Below are 16,160 nucleotides of genomic sequence, written 5' to 3' on the forward strand. Positions count from 1 at the left end.
AGTTCACTTCCTCAGAGTTTTAAAATCCTTCATCACTCACTACTGTCCCACTTGATTTATGCTGCCTAAGGTGGGCCAGCCACACTTTGAGCACTACAATAGCCAAATACATAGTAAAAAGCTAAAAAAGTCATAAAAGTTTTACACAGAGGATGTGACCAGCATAAACAGCTCACAACATGTGTCTAATGCACAGAATAGGTGTCTGTGGAGCAAGAAAACAGTCATTGTTTAAAACAAAAAAAGAAACCTTGTGTTACACTAGACAGTCTAAATTCATAATAGCTCTGACCCTGGTGCCTCCCTCTGCTCATGTGCTGAGATCTAGCAGAACAAAACAATTTTGCACCAAAATCTTGGAATGTTTCCATTTTGGCAAAAAGTGCTGTTTGGGGCAGACAAGCAGTGCTGCTAAGGTACAGGGATGTGGGAGAGACTGATCCAAGTCTTTGCTTCCTTCCTTCCTTCAGGTCCCAGTTTTCCATCCCAGATTTCTCCTGGCTAATCAGGGCAGGGGCTGGAGTAAACTTCAGGCCAGGGTCAGTGGTTTACTTCTGCTGCAGAACAGAGAAAACCCAACAATACTAAATGGAAATCAAAATGCAAGCTTCAGTGAATGAAGTGATAATTCATCTGAGAATTGCCCTTTTGTGCTCATTCCCACTGAAAATTTATTTTACAATCATGCCTTCACCCCTTCCTTTCAACACCTCTTGTTGAAGATGAACTTGCTGTTTGTGTGTCTGGGCAGCACAGAAGCCTTTTATAGGGGAATGCCCCCCGCTCTCCTGTGTTATCTCTTTACTCATCTGAGCAAAGCCTGCTGGCTTGTGGGATCTGCTGTTGCTCTCTAGGAAATACTGATTGGCTGGGCTTGGTTTTTGAGCAAGTTGGCTTTGGTGAGGTGAGCAATCCTGAGCCTGTGCCTCTTCATTTCAAGCAGAGAGTGGGACAATTGCATTGAAAAGAAATGTTATCTCTAAATCCAGAATATGTGCAAACCGAGGCTTTACCCAACCTACAGAAATATTGCTTGTGTGGACAACTCCTGAGGAGTTTGCACAAAGCCAAAGTCCTGCCACAGACTGAGTTCTAAATCCTCACTTTCAGCTGAATTTCAGTGTTCTGTTCAACACTGTCCTTGTGTTTGCCGGACTTTGCTGGAAGAGACACAGATGTTCGCTCAGGTTTGAGAACTCAGAGCACAGATTGGAGTGCTTGACACCTCATTCAGGCTGCAGTGGTGTGAGGCACGGGGCTTTCTGTGTGTCTGTGCTGACAGTGCTGTACACAGAATATCCTCAGAATATCCCCAGCCTGCTCTGGGCTGCAGGGCTCCCTGTGGAAAGGAGATGCAGGGGCTGAGCACTGATGACAGCAGGAATAAAGTACTGGGGTTTTTCCTACACTTTATAAAGTAAAGCTTGGCTATAAAAAAGGGAAGGGTTTGGAAATTGCCTGGCTTGACTGATTTATTCTTGTTGTGTATGAGGCCTTAAGGCTGTGGCTGTAAACACTGTCTTGTATCCATCAGGGATGCTGCCACCACCACCCATGTACCTAATTAGTTCCCAGTAATGGACCTGCAGCCTTACGCATCCAGCTGCCACCTTGAACTTCACCACTGACCTTTAAGCTACTCATTTCTGGGTGATCTTCAGATTTCTTGGGTCATGTGCTGCCTTTCAGCAAATTTCTGGGGTTCAGGGTGTGTCTCCAGTTCCTTTTGGGGGAGCTATGGCTCTGATGTGGAGTTTCCCCCCATTTTGTACAGACTTGTCTCTCTTTGTGCTATTTCCAGATCTCTACTCTTGTTCTCTGGGCTGCTGTTTTGTCCTGTTGGGGCTCTATGATGAATGGTGAAAGCAACAAACATGGATATTTTAAAGGCACTTTCAAACCTCCTGTACACTGCACTCACAGGCACAGCATGTGATGGATGCACAACTACAGAAAAAAGCAAACACTGCTTTGAAAGCCTGGGCTCATTTTCCTCCTGCCACTTGTAAGGCTCCTCCAGGGAGTGTATCCACCTCCTTTCTCTTCCCTCTTTATCCTGGTTTCTGGTAGAGATTTCTCTTTTAACAGCTCTGAGGCCTTTTCTCCTCATCTCTTTTGAGGGTTGATCAATGCTCCTGCTCCGCTTCCCCAGAGTTTTGCCAGTGCTGAGTGGAGGGCTGCAGGCCAGGAGATTCCTTTGGGGCAGAGACAGGAGGGCAGAAGCTTTTGGCAGCTGCTGTTGCTGTCTGAAGGCCCAATGCCTGGGCCATCTGCACCTGCTCTGCACCTTTCCCCAAATCCTGGGGCCTGGATGAATTCCTGTGCTGCTCACTCCATGGCAGCAGAGTAATAGACAGGAGGACATTTAATATCAACAGTCCAGGAGATGCCTTCTGCAGATTTAGTAGCTGTTAAGGTTTTGTAAATGTCTTTTTCTACCCATGCTCTCCTGATCGTGTTGTTACATATGAATTTAGTACCCTTAATTGCCAAATAAGCTAAAAAAAATTAGGAGTTGTCCATGTTGGTGGGAACCCTAAAGATCCTGTCTGGATTTGAGTGTGGTGGGAAAAGATACCCAGCTTTAAACAGGTGTGATCCATGGGAGCCCATAAAATACAGCTAAAATGAGCAGCCCTGTAATAACAAAAACTTCAATGTACCGGGATAGTAAAACAAAGGATACAGGAAAATTTTAAGATGGCTTGATGACTGAACTATTTAATACTTGGACTAGTGGAGCAAACTATTTACTTCTTGTGTTTGTGCACTCCCTCAAGTGATATTTATATCTCAGAGAAAAACAGGCAGTGTCTGGAGAGAGATCTTGCAAGGTTGGGTCTGTTTGGGGCTGGGTTTTGAGAATTCCACAACATTAACATAAGTCTGCTTACAGGAAATGGAAGGAAAGCATGATTTTTGGGACAGGAATTAAAAAATACCTGACCTTTTCAAAATGGAAATGCTTCTGTGTGAGTCAAGCCCTCTCTGATGGCATTGCCTTGCAGCTGAGGGAAGCACAACCATCTGGGTTGTTTTTGTTTTGTTTGTCAAACCAGTCTCTCATGTGATACTTTCTGAAAGCTGCCAAATCCTCCTAAATCTTGGGTGGCCTGGGCCTGAAACAATGAGTGGTCCAATTTCCCATACTTTTGCAGTATGTAACCACCAATATATTTTTATTCCTGATTAAATTTGGACAGGGTTTATAGAAAATGCCCTTCCCCTTGGAGACAATGAATCAAAATGCCTTTTACTAATCCCTTTGAGCATATGAAGTTGAAGTTCATAAGGCAGAGCTTGTACTGTAGGAATCTCCTAATCAATCACAACTAATCTGGAAGATAAGATGAAAAAGCAAATAGGGAAATTGGTCACTGTGTCAAAAAGCTTAAGCTACATTTTTCTGGATATTTCTCTGTGCTTCTTCACACATCCCTAACAGCTGCCAAGAAATCATAATAGAAAACAATGAATGAATAATATCATTTCAGGAGCTGAAATTAGTTCTGTTGGAGTCTTTATTTATAGATTTGCTGAATATCACTGGACTGTATTTCAGAAGAGTTATGTTTTTGTTGCTTTCTTTGTTAAATGTTATTGAAGGGGTTCTGAGAGCAGTTGTTGCAGCATTATTGGAGCGTTCATTCCTATTTCTGGGAATACTTAATGACCAAGTATTTATTATAAAAATCATTTATTATAAAGTTCAGTGGAGAATTAGAAAGGATGTCATTTGACATTATGAAGAGGAGATATACATCAAACTTAACTGGAATTTTTTTCCTTTTAATTAAATAACAAGCTCTAGGAGAGTTCTGAAATGTTGGAATCCCCCACGAGACATCTGGGACTCTGACCACCCCAGTGAAGGGCTTGAGTAGAACTTGGCCTGTTCATAGCATTGTGAAAATTCTGTTTAGTGCTCAGTGTGCCTCTGGCACAGGTGGGGATGGAGCTGTGGGAGGGAGAGGGAGACTTCCCTTGCATTTTCCTTACATTTCCCAACAGCTCCTGGTGGCTCCAGGCAGATGCTGGGGGCTGGTGGGATTCCTCTGCTGAGCACAGTGCAAACTGAGGAGTAATCCCTGCTCATGTGGGCTGAGGGGAACCAGCAAATCCTCTCTCTGTGGTTTTATGAGCTCCTGACATGCACTGGGGGCGGGATGACAATGGTTTGAAATATGGAGCTGTACATTGCAGCTGCCCCACTGCCTGCTCCTGCAGCCAGCAGCTCAGTGGTTTTATGGTGTGGCTCAGGGGCTGTCAGAAATGGGGCTGGTGTCTCCCTGAAGGATGGGGAACTTATCCATGATCCAATCAGAAGTGGGGAGTGTTGCCAGGAGGGCCATGCAGGGACTTCAGCTGTTTCTGTGGTATTTGATTTGCATGCCTCTGTGTAAGAAAACTCTGTGATTTTGAGGGAGCATTCAGTTGTGTTTAACTGCTCAGAAGCCAAATTCAATAGCCTGAGTGGCATTTTAAAAAATCAAATATGGAATAGTTAAGGCTTTTTTTTGGCACTAAAAGTTGGCAACTAAACCCCAGGGAGGTGGGGGTGTTTGGCCTGGAGAAAAGGAGACTCAGAGGTGACCTTATCACTCTCTACAGCTCCCTGAAAGGTGCCTGTGCTCAGGTGGGGTTGGGCTCTTTCTCCAGGAACTGACAGAACCAGAGGATGCAGTCTTAAGCTGCACCAAGGGAAGTACAGGTTGAATATTAGGGAAATATTTTTTACGGAGAGGGTGATAAAGTTCTGGAATGGTCTTCCTGCCTAGTCACCATCCCTGGGTGTGTTTAACAAAGCCTGGATGTGGCACTGGGTGCCAGGGTTTAGTTTGGGGTGTTGGGGCTGGGTTGGACTCGATCCTTTGAGGTCTCTTCCAACATAGGAAAAAAAAAAAAAGGCAGGAGTGTTTCTGAACCCATTATCATTTTAAAGCCTCTTTGAAAGCTAAGGAGACTTCTTAGAAAACATATCAAATGTTACTTTGTTTTTCTTCTTTGCTTTGCTATGTGGTGTCATAGTGTGCTAAATTCTAGAAAAAGTTAAAATTGTGATATTTCTTCTAATGAATCCAAACAATGGCTGCTAGCTAGGAGTTCAACACAGATTCTAACACTCAGAAGCAGCTCTGACTCAAGGCATGTGCATGTTTACCCTGATGGTTATAATATCATATGTGGTAGATGCTGGCAAGGACATCCCTCCCCTTTACCCAGAAGCATTTAGCAGTGGTGAAAAGACTTTTGTCAAGGCAGGCATAATTCTTTCCATATTTGTGCTTTAGAAAAAAGGTTCACTGATTATTTTTTATTTATGAATGTTGTCTCTGTGGCTGAAAATAATAAAGATGTTAACCATGAGCCACTGGTGACTAGTTTATATCATCAGTATCTAAACTTGCAGCCCTGGGAATTGCTCCTGATGACTTGTGAGGCTGAGTGCTGGAAGTGAGATGAGTGTGGTAGTGGGGCTACCTTAGTAAAGGGTAGCGTATGATAATCTAGAGAGTTTCATGAAAGAAGAGTTTATTTTCTTTATAGGAAAAAATTAATGAATCCTCAACCAAATGGTCTTAAAGATGTCTTTTCAATGTTTCATGGGGAAAAGGCTGCTGCTGCTGCTGTTTTTGAGCTTTGTATCCTGAGATTCTTATCAAGCCAGCTCTGAGGTCTGTTTTGTGAGGGATACTATGAACATCTGTCACAGACACATAGCCATGTTCATTTTTGTGCTAACTCATGAGTCAGGAACACAAAGCCAATGAACACCCATAGAAAACTGTGAGCTGTTTGCATTGCTGGGTTCCCCTGATATTGCTGAAGCAGATAAGCAGTGATTCCTTACAGACATTATTTGAGGTCTCTGGAAGCATTTCTTGTATCCATCGTTAGCAATGCAAAAAGATTCAGGAGCCTTTCCTGATGATAAATGGCTTCTCTGAGGAAGTGGCATCTGAGGAGATACCTTTGTCTTACAAAAGGAGAATTCCAGACAGCCAGTTGAGAGTTGAGTATTGCCTTTCCATTCCTCTAGAAACAGAATTGCAGCAAGGGCACAAAAATGCCTTAAAAAAGCATTTCAAATATAAATTCCAAGGACTGAGTGCCAAAGGGATGGAATTATTTCCCCAGCATTGTGTGTTGTTAATTGATGTCAGTGTGCTTTGTGCAGCTGGCACTTGGTGCTCAATTGCTGTGAAATATTCTTGGAGGGACAAGAGAAAGTTTGATTTTGTGACGTTCATCTGTGTCAAAGAACAGGAAAAAGAGAGGCTATTTGCACTCTGTCTGTAAATATCAGTACACTGAAGGTCACACTGAACTCCAGGGCTGAAGAGCTTGGCACAGAAGGGGAACTTGTGTCATTTTGGTAAAGAAAGGGACACATAGAGGTTGGAGCCATTCAGATGAGATATTTAATGAGTATTTGATGAGCACTGATCATGGGAGAGCCAAAAGATCATAAACTGTTTCTTTGAGTAAGTGTGATCCCTGCGTAGAGAATTTAATTCTAATACTTTCAATTTCACTGTCTGACCAAAGGGCAGGCCAAAGTAAGTTTGATATAAAGTGCAAAAACTCTGTTCTACATAAACCTCAAATTAGCCATAAACTATGGCTTCAGCATAGTTAACATCCCTTGCACAGCAAAGCACAGGGATGGAAACTCTTGGAAGCATAGTAATTTAGAGTGTAGAGGATCTGTAGGCTGGAACAGTGAGAAACAGATGAGCTGTTACTCCTGTTTTCTGTGTACTTCTGTTACCTCAGCACATATTATGCCAGGGATGTAGTTTATGTAGAGAAATAACAGCTGTCTGCACTTCACACCCCCAGCTGCCCCCTGAGAAATTCTGCCATGCTGCTTCATCAATGCTAAGGATTGAGATGGTCTGGGGATATCAGTGGGTGGCACAGGATGAAATGTAATGTAGAACTGTACAGCATGGAGGCTTCTGTCCTGGTTCTTTTTTTTTTAAATTAATACTTATTTTTTTGTATTTAATAAAGCTGTTGCAGGAAATTGCCAGTGAGGGGACATAACCCAGAGCACTTGACAGAAAGCTGGGTGTATCTAGATTTGAAGAGGATGAACTGAGCAGCTGGCAAAACCCCACAGTTTCCATGTGAGAGGGGACAAGGAAAGACATTCCACCATGTCCACAATTGCACCAAATGCTGCATCTTTAGAGCAACTCCCCTGGGGGTTCATACTTTCCTAGGGTTGCTGGCATGGAGTCCTGCCTGTGCACAAAGGATTTGGCACATGGAGATCCCACCAGTGCAAGTGCCTTCCACATCCTGCTGCTGGCATCTAAGCAGAGGCACCACCTCATGGGAGCTTGAATCCCAGCTGACAGGATTTGGTGATGTTGCAATAGGGATAATTGTGTTTCAGTGGGGGCCCTCAGCTCTGGAACAAGATGCCTTGGCAGGAAGTGCTGCTAGATGGATGTTGGGGACTTGGTGCACTCCCATACCCAGTTCCCAAATTTGGTCTGTGGGATTACAGAAGCCATATTGCTAATATTTCTTCATTTGTTTCCTCCTCTGATTCTAATGATTTCTTTTGAGGCAGATATTGCAGTTCCTCTTCTCTCCATTGGGTAAACCCAAGGGCAGACAGAGGTTTGGGCTTAGCAAAATCCTGGGACTGCTGTCGTGGTTCTGTCTGCCGTGCCTGCTCCTCTTCCCTATAAATTTGTTGTCTTTGGCAAAACCAGAAATTTGCCTCTTCCAAGGACGTGACAAAGACTTGTCCTGTTCAGAGGGGACTGCAAGGCTGGCAGATTGAGGGAGGGGTGTGCTCTGATGTGTAGCTTTCCCCCAAAATTCCCTGTGTGACTTTGGCACAGGCTGCTCTAGCTGGCTTCCAGGTGTGGCTCTGCCCTTGCATCCCTCAAGCGGAGAGGGTGAGATGCAGGGCACTGCAGAGCCTCTTCTGGAAATGTTCTTTCCTGGGGCAGGTAGCACTTGCCCAGCGCAGAGGCTCAGAGTGGCACAGAGCTGCAGTTTGCTCTGAGCTGGGCAAACACAGCTCTGCCCTCTGTGTGTGGGAGCAGAGACTGGGTGCTTTCAGCTCTTCCCCTCTTCACTGTCTTGTTCTCCCCAGTGCTGTCTCTGCTGGGATGGATCTTACTGATACCCAGGGTGAGCTGAATGTCTGAACAGTGTGGATCTAAGCTGGATCTGCATGGATCCAGCTTTTCAGTCCCTTGTTTTCAGCCTTTAAAAAGGGAGCAGCAGTACCCTTGGCTTCCTGTTCTGCATTTTACCTGTAGGGCATGGAAATGCAGCACTGTACCGAAAGAATTTAGGTTCTCTATAGGTGTGTAGTGTGACTTAGACTGGTTAAGGTTTTTTTAAATCTGGGAGAGATGCAAGAAAATATATGACAATAAAATAAAGTGTGAGCTGGCTGTAAAGTGGTGACTGTATTCACACTGCTCCCTTTAGGCAGTTGGTAAAGTGTGGACAGTAATAAATCCACTGTTTGAGGCAAATACTGGCAGAATCAGGTATTTCTGCCAGCAGCTACCTCTGCTTCATTTTTGTTGAATAAATTTGGTTGCTTGAGGTGCCTTTCTCTCTCCATGGCTTGCCACCCTTAGGGATGTGGCCACTGAGAAGCAGCTGCAGGTGTTGAATTCTCTTACAGCAGGCAGAGCTGCACAGGAGACCTAAATGAAGATCACAAGTGTTGTTTGCAAACATGGGCATGTGTGGGACTTAAATGGGCCTTGCCCATGGAAGCTGTGCTTTTCATTTGAGTCCAAGTTAATGACCCTGCCCCAACCTCTGCTCCCTGCCTGAGCCAAGCTGCTGAAGCTGAATGGTTCATTAGCATCAGAGCACAAAGGGGGCTGGTTCTCACATTGCTGCAGCAATAGGAGATGTCAGAGAATATTGATTTGATTAGGCTGGTACTTGGTGTAGGCTGCTCTAAGGGAGGGGACAATCAAGGCCAAGGGAACATGCCTCACCCTCCAAATGCCTGTACCAGCAGCTGTGTAATTTGTAAGCTGGTTGCAAAAGCAGATGATGGCACCATCTCTTCTGCCTGGAAAACAATACTCTAATTAAAGCCAAATTTGCAAGAAGGAGTGTGTACTGTGCAGTTGTTTGGGGCAAAGGCACTGATTTTTATCAAAATAAGGCACATAGAGACAGTGTGTAAATTGTTGAGCATTGCTGCTTGCACTGTGTGTCACTTTTCCATGACTGGCAGTGGAAAATTGAGGTGTTTGGAAAATGATACACATCTGCTGTCCACAGTTTGTACTGTGTGTAAGAAGTGGGCATGTTCTTTAAAAGAGGCATTCCTGAGAGCAGGAATCCCTTAGCCTGTGTTCACCTGCAGAAAAAGTGTATAAAATCCCCACTTTTGGAAGCATTGCAGAAGAGCTTTTTTTTTTCTTTTTACTTCAAGTGAGGGAAGGTGCTGTGAAGTCTCTGTTCTTTGGGGGGCACTGTGTACTAATAGCTAGGCTTAGTTTTGTAGTGGAAAAGTGCAGGTATTCTGTTTTCTTTGGAATATGGGCCACTATGTTATTTATTTTGCTTTTAGTAAGGTAAAGTCACTGTGACCATGATTAATTCTTTCTTGTTGTGGGCAAAATACATTTTTCCAGTAGGTCTTTTTAGATGTCTTTTTAGTTTTGATCTTTTTTAGTGTATAAATGTGCTTTGCACGTATTTAGTTGCCTTAACTCAGAGAAATAAAATACTTCACTTACAATATCTGTATATTACTGGATATACACATACCACACCAAACTGAATGGCAAAGGGCTATAATTATATGCCAAACTTTTAATTACTTTAATCCAAGGTGAGGAAGTGCTGCTCATGGAAACACGTGACTAAATCTGACTCTAGGGTGCTTAGTCCATTCCCTGTAGCCTGGGGGCTTTTCTTTCCCAATACCCTTAGGAAAGCTGAAAACTGGTACCATCTATTCCTTGCTTGGTTTTCATGACCTGCTTTTTGATTCCTGCACCTTCAACACCATCCAGTGTTTATTCACTGACTGCTTTCCTTAGCACTCTGAAGGATTGTGCTGCTCTCAGGTAGAAGAGCACAGAGCACAGTCCTTGCCATTCATGGGGGGTTTGGGGCACTTAGAGTGAGAGGCTTTGTGCCCTGGGTATGGGCTAAAAATCCATGATGGGAATAGCCCCTTGCAGGGCTCTGGCTCTTCCACTGGATATGAATGAGTCCTAGGCAGACTGAGGCTGGAATTTGGGTTAGGAAGTGCCCCCTTCTCAGTCCTTACATTCTAGTCCTGTGTCTAAGCAGCATTATTTATTTTTGTAACTTTTAGCTGACTGACACTGTACTGCACACAGCCCTGTGTTTGAAGAGATGCTCGAATTCCCCTGCTCTCTTTTGTGGTAGTTTTTACATCCTCTTTGAGCATGCTGGTGGCTTTGAAGTCCTATGGATTGTGCTGTTTCAGGCCAAAAGATATTGCCTGAAGCAGCATGTGTAAAACTTTCCTAAAAAGTTACCTCTTGCCTGTCTAACATAGAAGTAGCTTGTCTGTGCCCAGGAGGTAATTATGGGGATGATCAAACCTGCTCATGGTGTGTGGGCTTCTCCCTCCTGCCCTCCGCAGCAATCCCCCAGCCAGAGCTGCCAGCTGGGTGGCTTGCTCACAAATCTCAGCTCTCTCACCTTCGTGTCAGAGGGCCACAGCTGTGAGCTCCAGCACCTGGGAGATGTGTGAGATGAGCTGTGGAAATGGCACAGCCATAGCATCATTCAGAAACGTCTGCTGGGGTGGGGGAAACCCACACTGGGCTCTCTTGATGCTGTCAGGAGGTTTGGGAAAATATGCAGAGCCAAACCACGCTCTCTGGGCTGGCCTGGAGGGAGAGAGGAGCTGTGAGCAGGGCTGGGGTGTACAGCACATCTCCTGCCTGCTGCTCCTCGAAGGAGGGAAAAGCCAAGTGTGAGCTGGTGAACATCTCCTGGAGTGCTCCTGCTGCTGACTTTGCTCTGGGTGTGCTGCTCACCCAACCCAGTTCCTGGCTGATTGTGTCCCCTGAGGGCCAGGGGAGCTTTTGTCCTCCTTCCTTCCATCCAAGCAAGAGACACAGGTACCACCTACCCTGGTATAGGCAACAAGGCCTCCTGCAAGATGTGGTTAGCCTGGGCATCTTGTGTAAGCTCAAAAAAGGCCCCTCATCTTTGATGGTGGAGTTCCACTAAGCACTTGTATTCCAGAGGGGCTGAATGTGAAGGATGGTGCAGTTGTGCCTGCTTTTTAAGGGGCTGAGTACTCCAACAGGTAGTGAGGAGCAAGAGGACTTTGTTTCATGTTGCCAGGGAAGGCAATCCTATCTCTCCTCTCAAGACTTCTTTTAGCTCCCTAGGGAGTTCACAGGGTAGGACCAAGCTCTGCCCCTGCCACGTGACCCTCCAGGGATGAATTTTCTCATTGGGAATGTTAAGACTCCTTTCCATCCCTGTTGTGCTCAGAGACAAAGGATGGCAGAGTTTCACAGTGAAATCTTGCACTGCAGAGGTGTGAAGGGAACCCAAACCTGTCAAGTGATGGCACTTTCTATAGATTTGTGTGTTTTTGCTGTAAGCATTAGGACAGTTTGACCTACTGTTGTGAAGACAACAAAAAATGACAATTTGGGTGTGAGAGGCAAGAAGTTTGGTACAGATGGGAAGAATGGGCTTCCCTGTGGTCTATTTGATGCTCTATGTGCATCTTGCAATATTGTGGGGATGTGCAGGTCTGGAGGGGTTCAGGATGTGTCTCTGGAATGGCAGCTGAAGAATTGCAGTGACAGTGGCGGGACAGTGCTGCTCAGTAGGGAATCACCTGCCCCAAGTCAAATAAAAAGAGAAATAATTTTGGGCAGCTCAATAATAGCAGTGACTTCATTTTGAAAAGCAAAATATTATCCCTCCATTACCTCTGAAGTTTTTCCAGGTAGGGATCACAGCTGCTTTGGGAAAAAGCCACTCTGGGGCTGGACCAGCAATGATCCAGGTGGACCCTCTGGCCACCACTGTCTGCTGAGCCTCAAGGGCTTTGTGGTGCCAGAATGCAAAGGGCTCAGAGTGTCTGTACAACCAGAGCTGCCCCCCAGGGGGATGATATTCACTGGATTTCTAGACCACAGATTTACCTCAGCTTTAAACTGTAAATTTAGCAGGAAAATTTGATAAACCTGTGAGAGCCCCAGTCTCGACAGAGATTTCCAGGTTCTTCTGAGGGACAGACTGTATAACAACCCAAAATGTAGAAGTGCTTTGACTCTTATCACAAGCAGTCCCACTCTTGCCCTGTGTTATCAAACTTTGGAGCTTAGCAATAAGCACATGCAGGGTCCTTCTTGACTGTGATAAGGCATTGATATCAAAATTGTACTTGATTTAGGGGTTTAATTTCTGCATAAACTATTTTTCCCCTATGTCTTATATCTGCAACTTAAAAACCAGGATTTGGGTTATTCCAGAATAATCCCAGAAATATTTTTAGGTCTGGGCTGTGGCACTGTTAAAGCAAAGGGGAGGGTGTGGCTAGACTGGCAGTCCTGGTGGTTGAGGGCAAGGACTACCATGGGACTTCCCTAAATTGTTACAGCTGTTGATTTAGGCAGGTTATAGCTGTATTTACAGGTGGCTCCTGTCATAGGATGCAGAGGGGCACCCACCAGAATTGAACTCTGCATTCTTCAAAGCTCAGCTTTCCAGTAGTATCTCCAGGAAAACTCTGGGATCTGGGACATTTTGTTGGCTTCAAAGCTTCAAGTCATGGAATTCAAAAGTTCCTCTCAGTGAAATTCAACTGAGCAAGAAGGATGCAAACTTTACTTTTTGTGATGTAATTGCCCCAAAGCAAAACTGTTTTTTTGGTGGAATTTTGATGGGAAGGTGACTTGGAACACAGAGTTTGGAATTAGCAAACTTGTTAATGTATTCTTTTCTTACCATGACTTAGCGGGGGAATATCAAAGTCATAGTAAGGGAAAAAAAAAGCTAAAATACCACAAAACCCTCCGTTGCTTTCAGCTTTAGGTAGTGCATCCCTTCTGGCTCCCTGTTGCAATGGACACTGAGGTTGTAGGGGTTGATGGCTGTGCTGTAATGAGAACCTGTGGGTACTCCTAACCTTCAGTTTTCTCTTTTGAGAGCCCACATCCCTTAACCCTGCTTTTTTCTTAGCCTGGATTCTTCCATGTTTTCCACCCTAAAAATGTGGGGGATGCTACAATCCAGTAGAGATTTGTAATTCCTTCCTGAATAATGTCATTACCTCTTTTTATTTGGTCATGGATACATAGGCTAGTAATTTCTGTAGTTAATGGAATGGCTGAGAACAAGGATTTTGTTCTCTCTTGTCTAGTAAATCCCACCAAACGAAGTCATATATATGCTGTAGGTATTACTTGTAATATTTAAAACTGTTGTAGCCACATCATGGGAGCTGTGTGGCATTAGAAGAATTTTCCAAAGGGTTGTTAAAATGAAGGAAAAAAGTGCCTTCAAAAAACGAACACCACTTTTTGCTTCATATAATAAGGCAGTGAAATTTAAAATGGCACTAGAATAATTATGATTTCTTGCTGTAAATCTGCATAGATTTGGCTCTCTTTTTTTTTATGCTATAAGGAATAGTTTACTGTCTGTGGACTGGATCCTTCTTGCATTACACATGTGACTAAATCTGTGGGGCCCAATGGCCAGAAAGAAGGATCCAGAAAGGCATTAAAATAGTTTTGCCCATTCAGCTGCAAAGTCATCTTACACATAGTTTCCCTCTAACTGATTTTGTGTATGTTATTGTCAAATATGAATCTGCAGAACATCTCCTGGTCTGGAATCTCATTCCTTAGAGCAGTCAGCTGCCCTGCAGCCTTCCTTAGTGGCTGGTACATGTTGGGATCTCTGTACTGTGCTGTTTTCTAGGCAATCATTTTCATCTTTATCCTCACTCTTAGTTGATGTATTTTGTATGTTTCCATGACCAGTCTTGATCTGTTTGTCCATTTTTAAGATAGCTGCATAATTTGCCAAGTTAGCAGCAGTGTGCGATCACCAAAGCAAAACAAAGATAAAAATTAATCCAAGTTTGCTTTATTGATGATATTCAAAGACTGTGCAAGTATTGATCATATTAAGGAGACGTAGTAAATGAGTAGTAAATTCTCATAGTAAATGAGCCAGGCTTAATTCTACAGGAATAGTTGTGGAGCTACAAACTAAATCTGTACACCCAAATAGTCCAGCTTGCCAAGGATCACCATCAAAGTTTTGAATCTCTTTAAAAGTTATTTTTCAGAACATGGCTATTCTATCTGTAACTTCTATTGTACTGTTTGAAATGGAATCAGGCTGTGAAGGCTGCCAACTCATCTTTCATGTGCCTTTCCCACTGGTGTCTCTCTCTGCAAAATCAAGCCTGCACAGCAGAGTGTTTCTGTTGCCTTTTACATGTGGTCCTCGTTAAAAAAAAATACAATGTAGTTTAGCTGTGGTGAAATTATTCGATTAAAAAAAACCCAACAACTACAAGAAAAAAAAAAGGTGCAAAAAGTAAATATGTTTACTGTATCCCTATCCATTCAGAGCATTTCCTTTTTTTAAGCTCCGTTTGTGTCCAACAAGACAGCCTCTTTCTCCAAGATTAACATTTCTTATGATTGTTCCTGACAGAGGATTTACTTTCAGAGGCCCTGCTAAGGATAACCAAAAAAGGGCATGTAGCAAGACACTTTTGGCAGCTCGCACGAATTTTCGGAGCTTTTTAGGTCTTGGTTTTCTGATGAGTGGCTTCCTGAGCATGCCTGGGGAATGACAGGCATCTCTGCAGGCAGGCTGAGCCCACCTTGGCTTGCTCACAGCCATTGGCTGCCCATCGGAATAAATTGAGGACAATGCATTCCGCCGCCTGCCAATTGTAAACATAAGGGATATGTATTCACTTAGCGCTGACTTTTGGGAGGGGCCAAGGAAAAGCTGCACTTTTATTGAATAGGGCTGTGTGTGTGTGTGTGTGTGTGTGAGGCTGCTGCTGTGCCTCTCTCGCTGTGCTCCTGCCCAAGCAGCCAGTTATTCGTTTCCTTCCTACTAGAGTTGAGGACTTTGCAGCCAGAGGTAAGGAAGGGCTTGCAGGACGGGTTTGCCTTGCAGACGGAGCAGCTCTGGCTCTGAACGGGCTGTGGGAGGCTGGTTCTGCTCTGCTGCTCTTTCTCTGTGTGTCGTCCCCCCTTTCCAGATGTTCGTGGTGAACTGAGGGAGATCTGGGGTGGAGGGGGGATGCATGTCTGCTCATCCTGCTGGACCTCAGTAAGGAGGTGCAGGGCAGGATCTGTGCTGGTCCCACCACTCCATTCTTCATCCTTTGCTGGGCTCGTTAGTAGCAATAACCCATTCTAATAACCCTTTTCTTTATTTTCTAATTCCCCTCCTATTTTTAATTTTTTTTTTAATGGAGGCATTACAATGAGAAACCTCTTAGTGTGTTAAGGTCTGCTGAATTGCTTTTAATTTTGCAACTTAATACGTGGGCTTCCACACTGCAAGGGCAGTCTTGGGGTGTAACTGATACAGACACAGAGAAACTCTGCTTAATGTAAGTGATCTGATACTTGCTGAAGCAGATGTCCCTCATGGCAGCCTTTCACAGGAGGATTGTTGACAATAGATGGCATCAGTTTTTGTTTTCAGCCTCCAACATGCTCAGCAGCGCGTTGCCAGAATGTTTCTTGTGAAGTTGTCTTTCCTGTTAAAAGGGGGGGATTAAAGAATGTGCTTGGGTGGGACTGGAGCTCTCTTGGAAGTCTGGCTCTGTGTTTGTCAGAGTGCTGCTGGGGAGAGCTGGCTAGCAGGCTCCCCTTCCCAGCTCCTTTGACGTGTTGGGACAGTTGGAAAGCATTGTGCAAGGCTGGCTGCTGATAGCATGATATTCTTGCATAGCAGGGAATTTCTCAGGGAAAAGGCTGGGAAAATGAAGGGAGGGAGGAAGTTAGCTGCAGATGAATGCTTGGTAGCTGCAGACACTGACCAAGCTGCTAATCTCTGGCCAGACCTGCAGGGATGGAACAGATTGGTCTCATATGTCAAGTGTTGTTTGGAAGAATGAAAACATAACTGTTTTAAAATGGCTTTTTTATGGAGTACTTGTTTTC

The 16,160-nt window shown here is 44.3% G+C and overlaps 1 protein-coding gene across 2 annotated transcripts in view; it reads left to right on the forward strand.

Moving 5' to 3' along the window:
- The first annotated feature begins 15,027 nt into the window (after window positions 1-15,027).
- The window catches only part of CALD1 (caldesmon 1), a 172,540-nt gene continuing 171,407 nt past the window's right edge, over window positions 15,028-16,160 (forward strand). Inside the window, exon 1 of one of the 2 annotated variants that reach the window (XM_054514968.1) lies at window positions 15,028-15,126. The gene's annotated coding sequence lies outside the window, so the exon portion shown is untranslated. The remainder of the gene's footprint in view (window positions 15,127-16,160) is intronic. The other variant, XM_054514970.1, reaches the window with a different exon arrangement.

Source organism: Molothrus ater, chromosome 5 (assembly GCF_012460135.2).
Source record: "Molothrus ater isolate BHLD 08-10-18 breed brown headed cowbird chromosome 5, BPBGC_Mater_1.1, whole genome shotgun sequence".
Classification (NCBI taxonomy): domain Eukaryota; kingdom Metazoa; phylum Chordata; class Aves; order Passeriformes; family Icteridae; genus Molothrus; species Molothrus ater.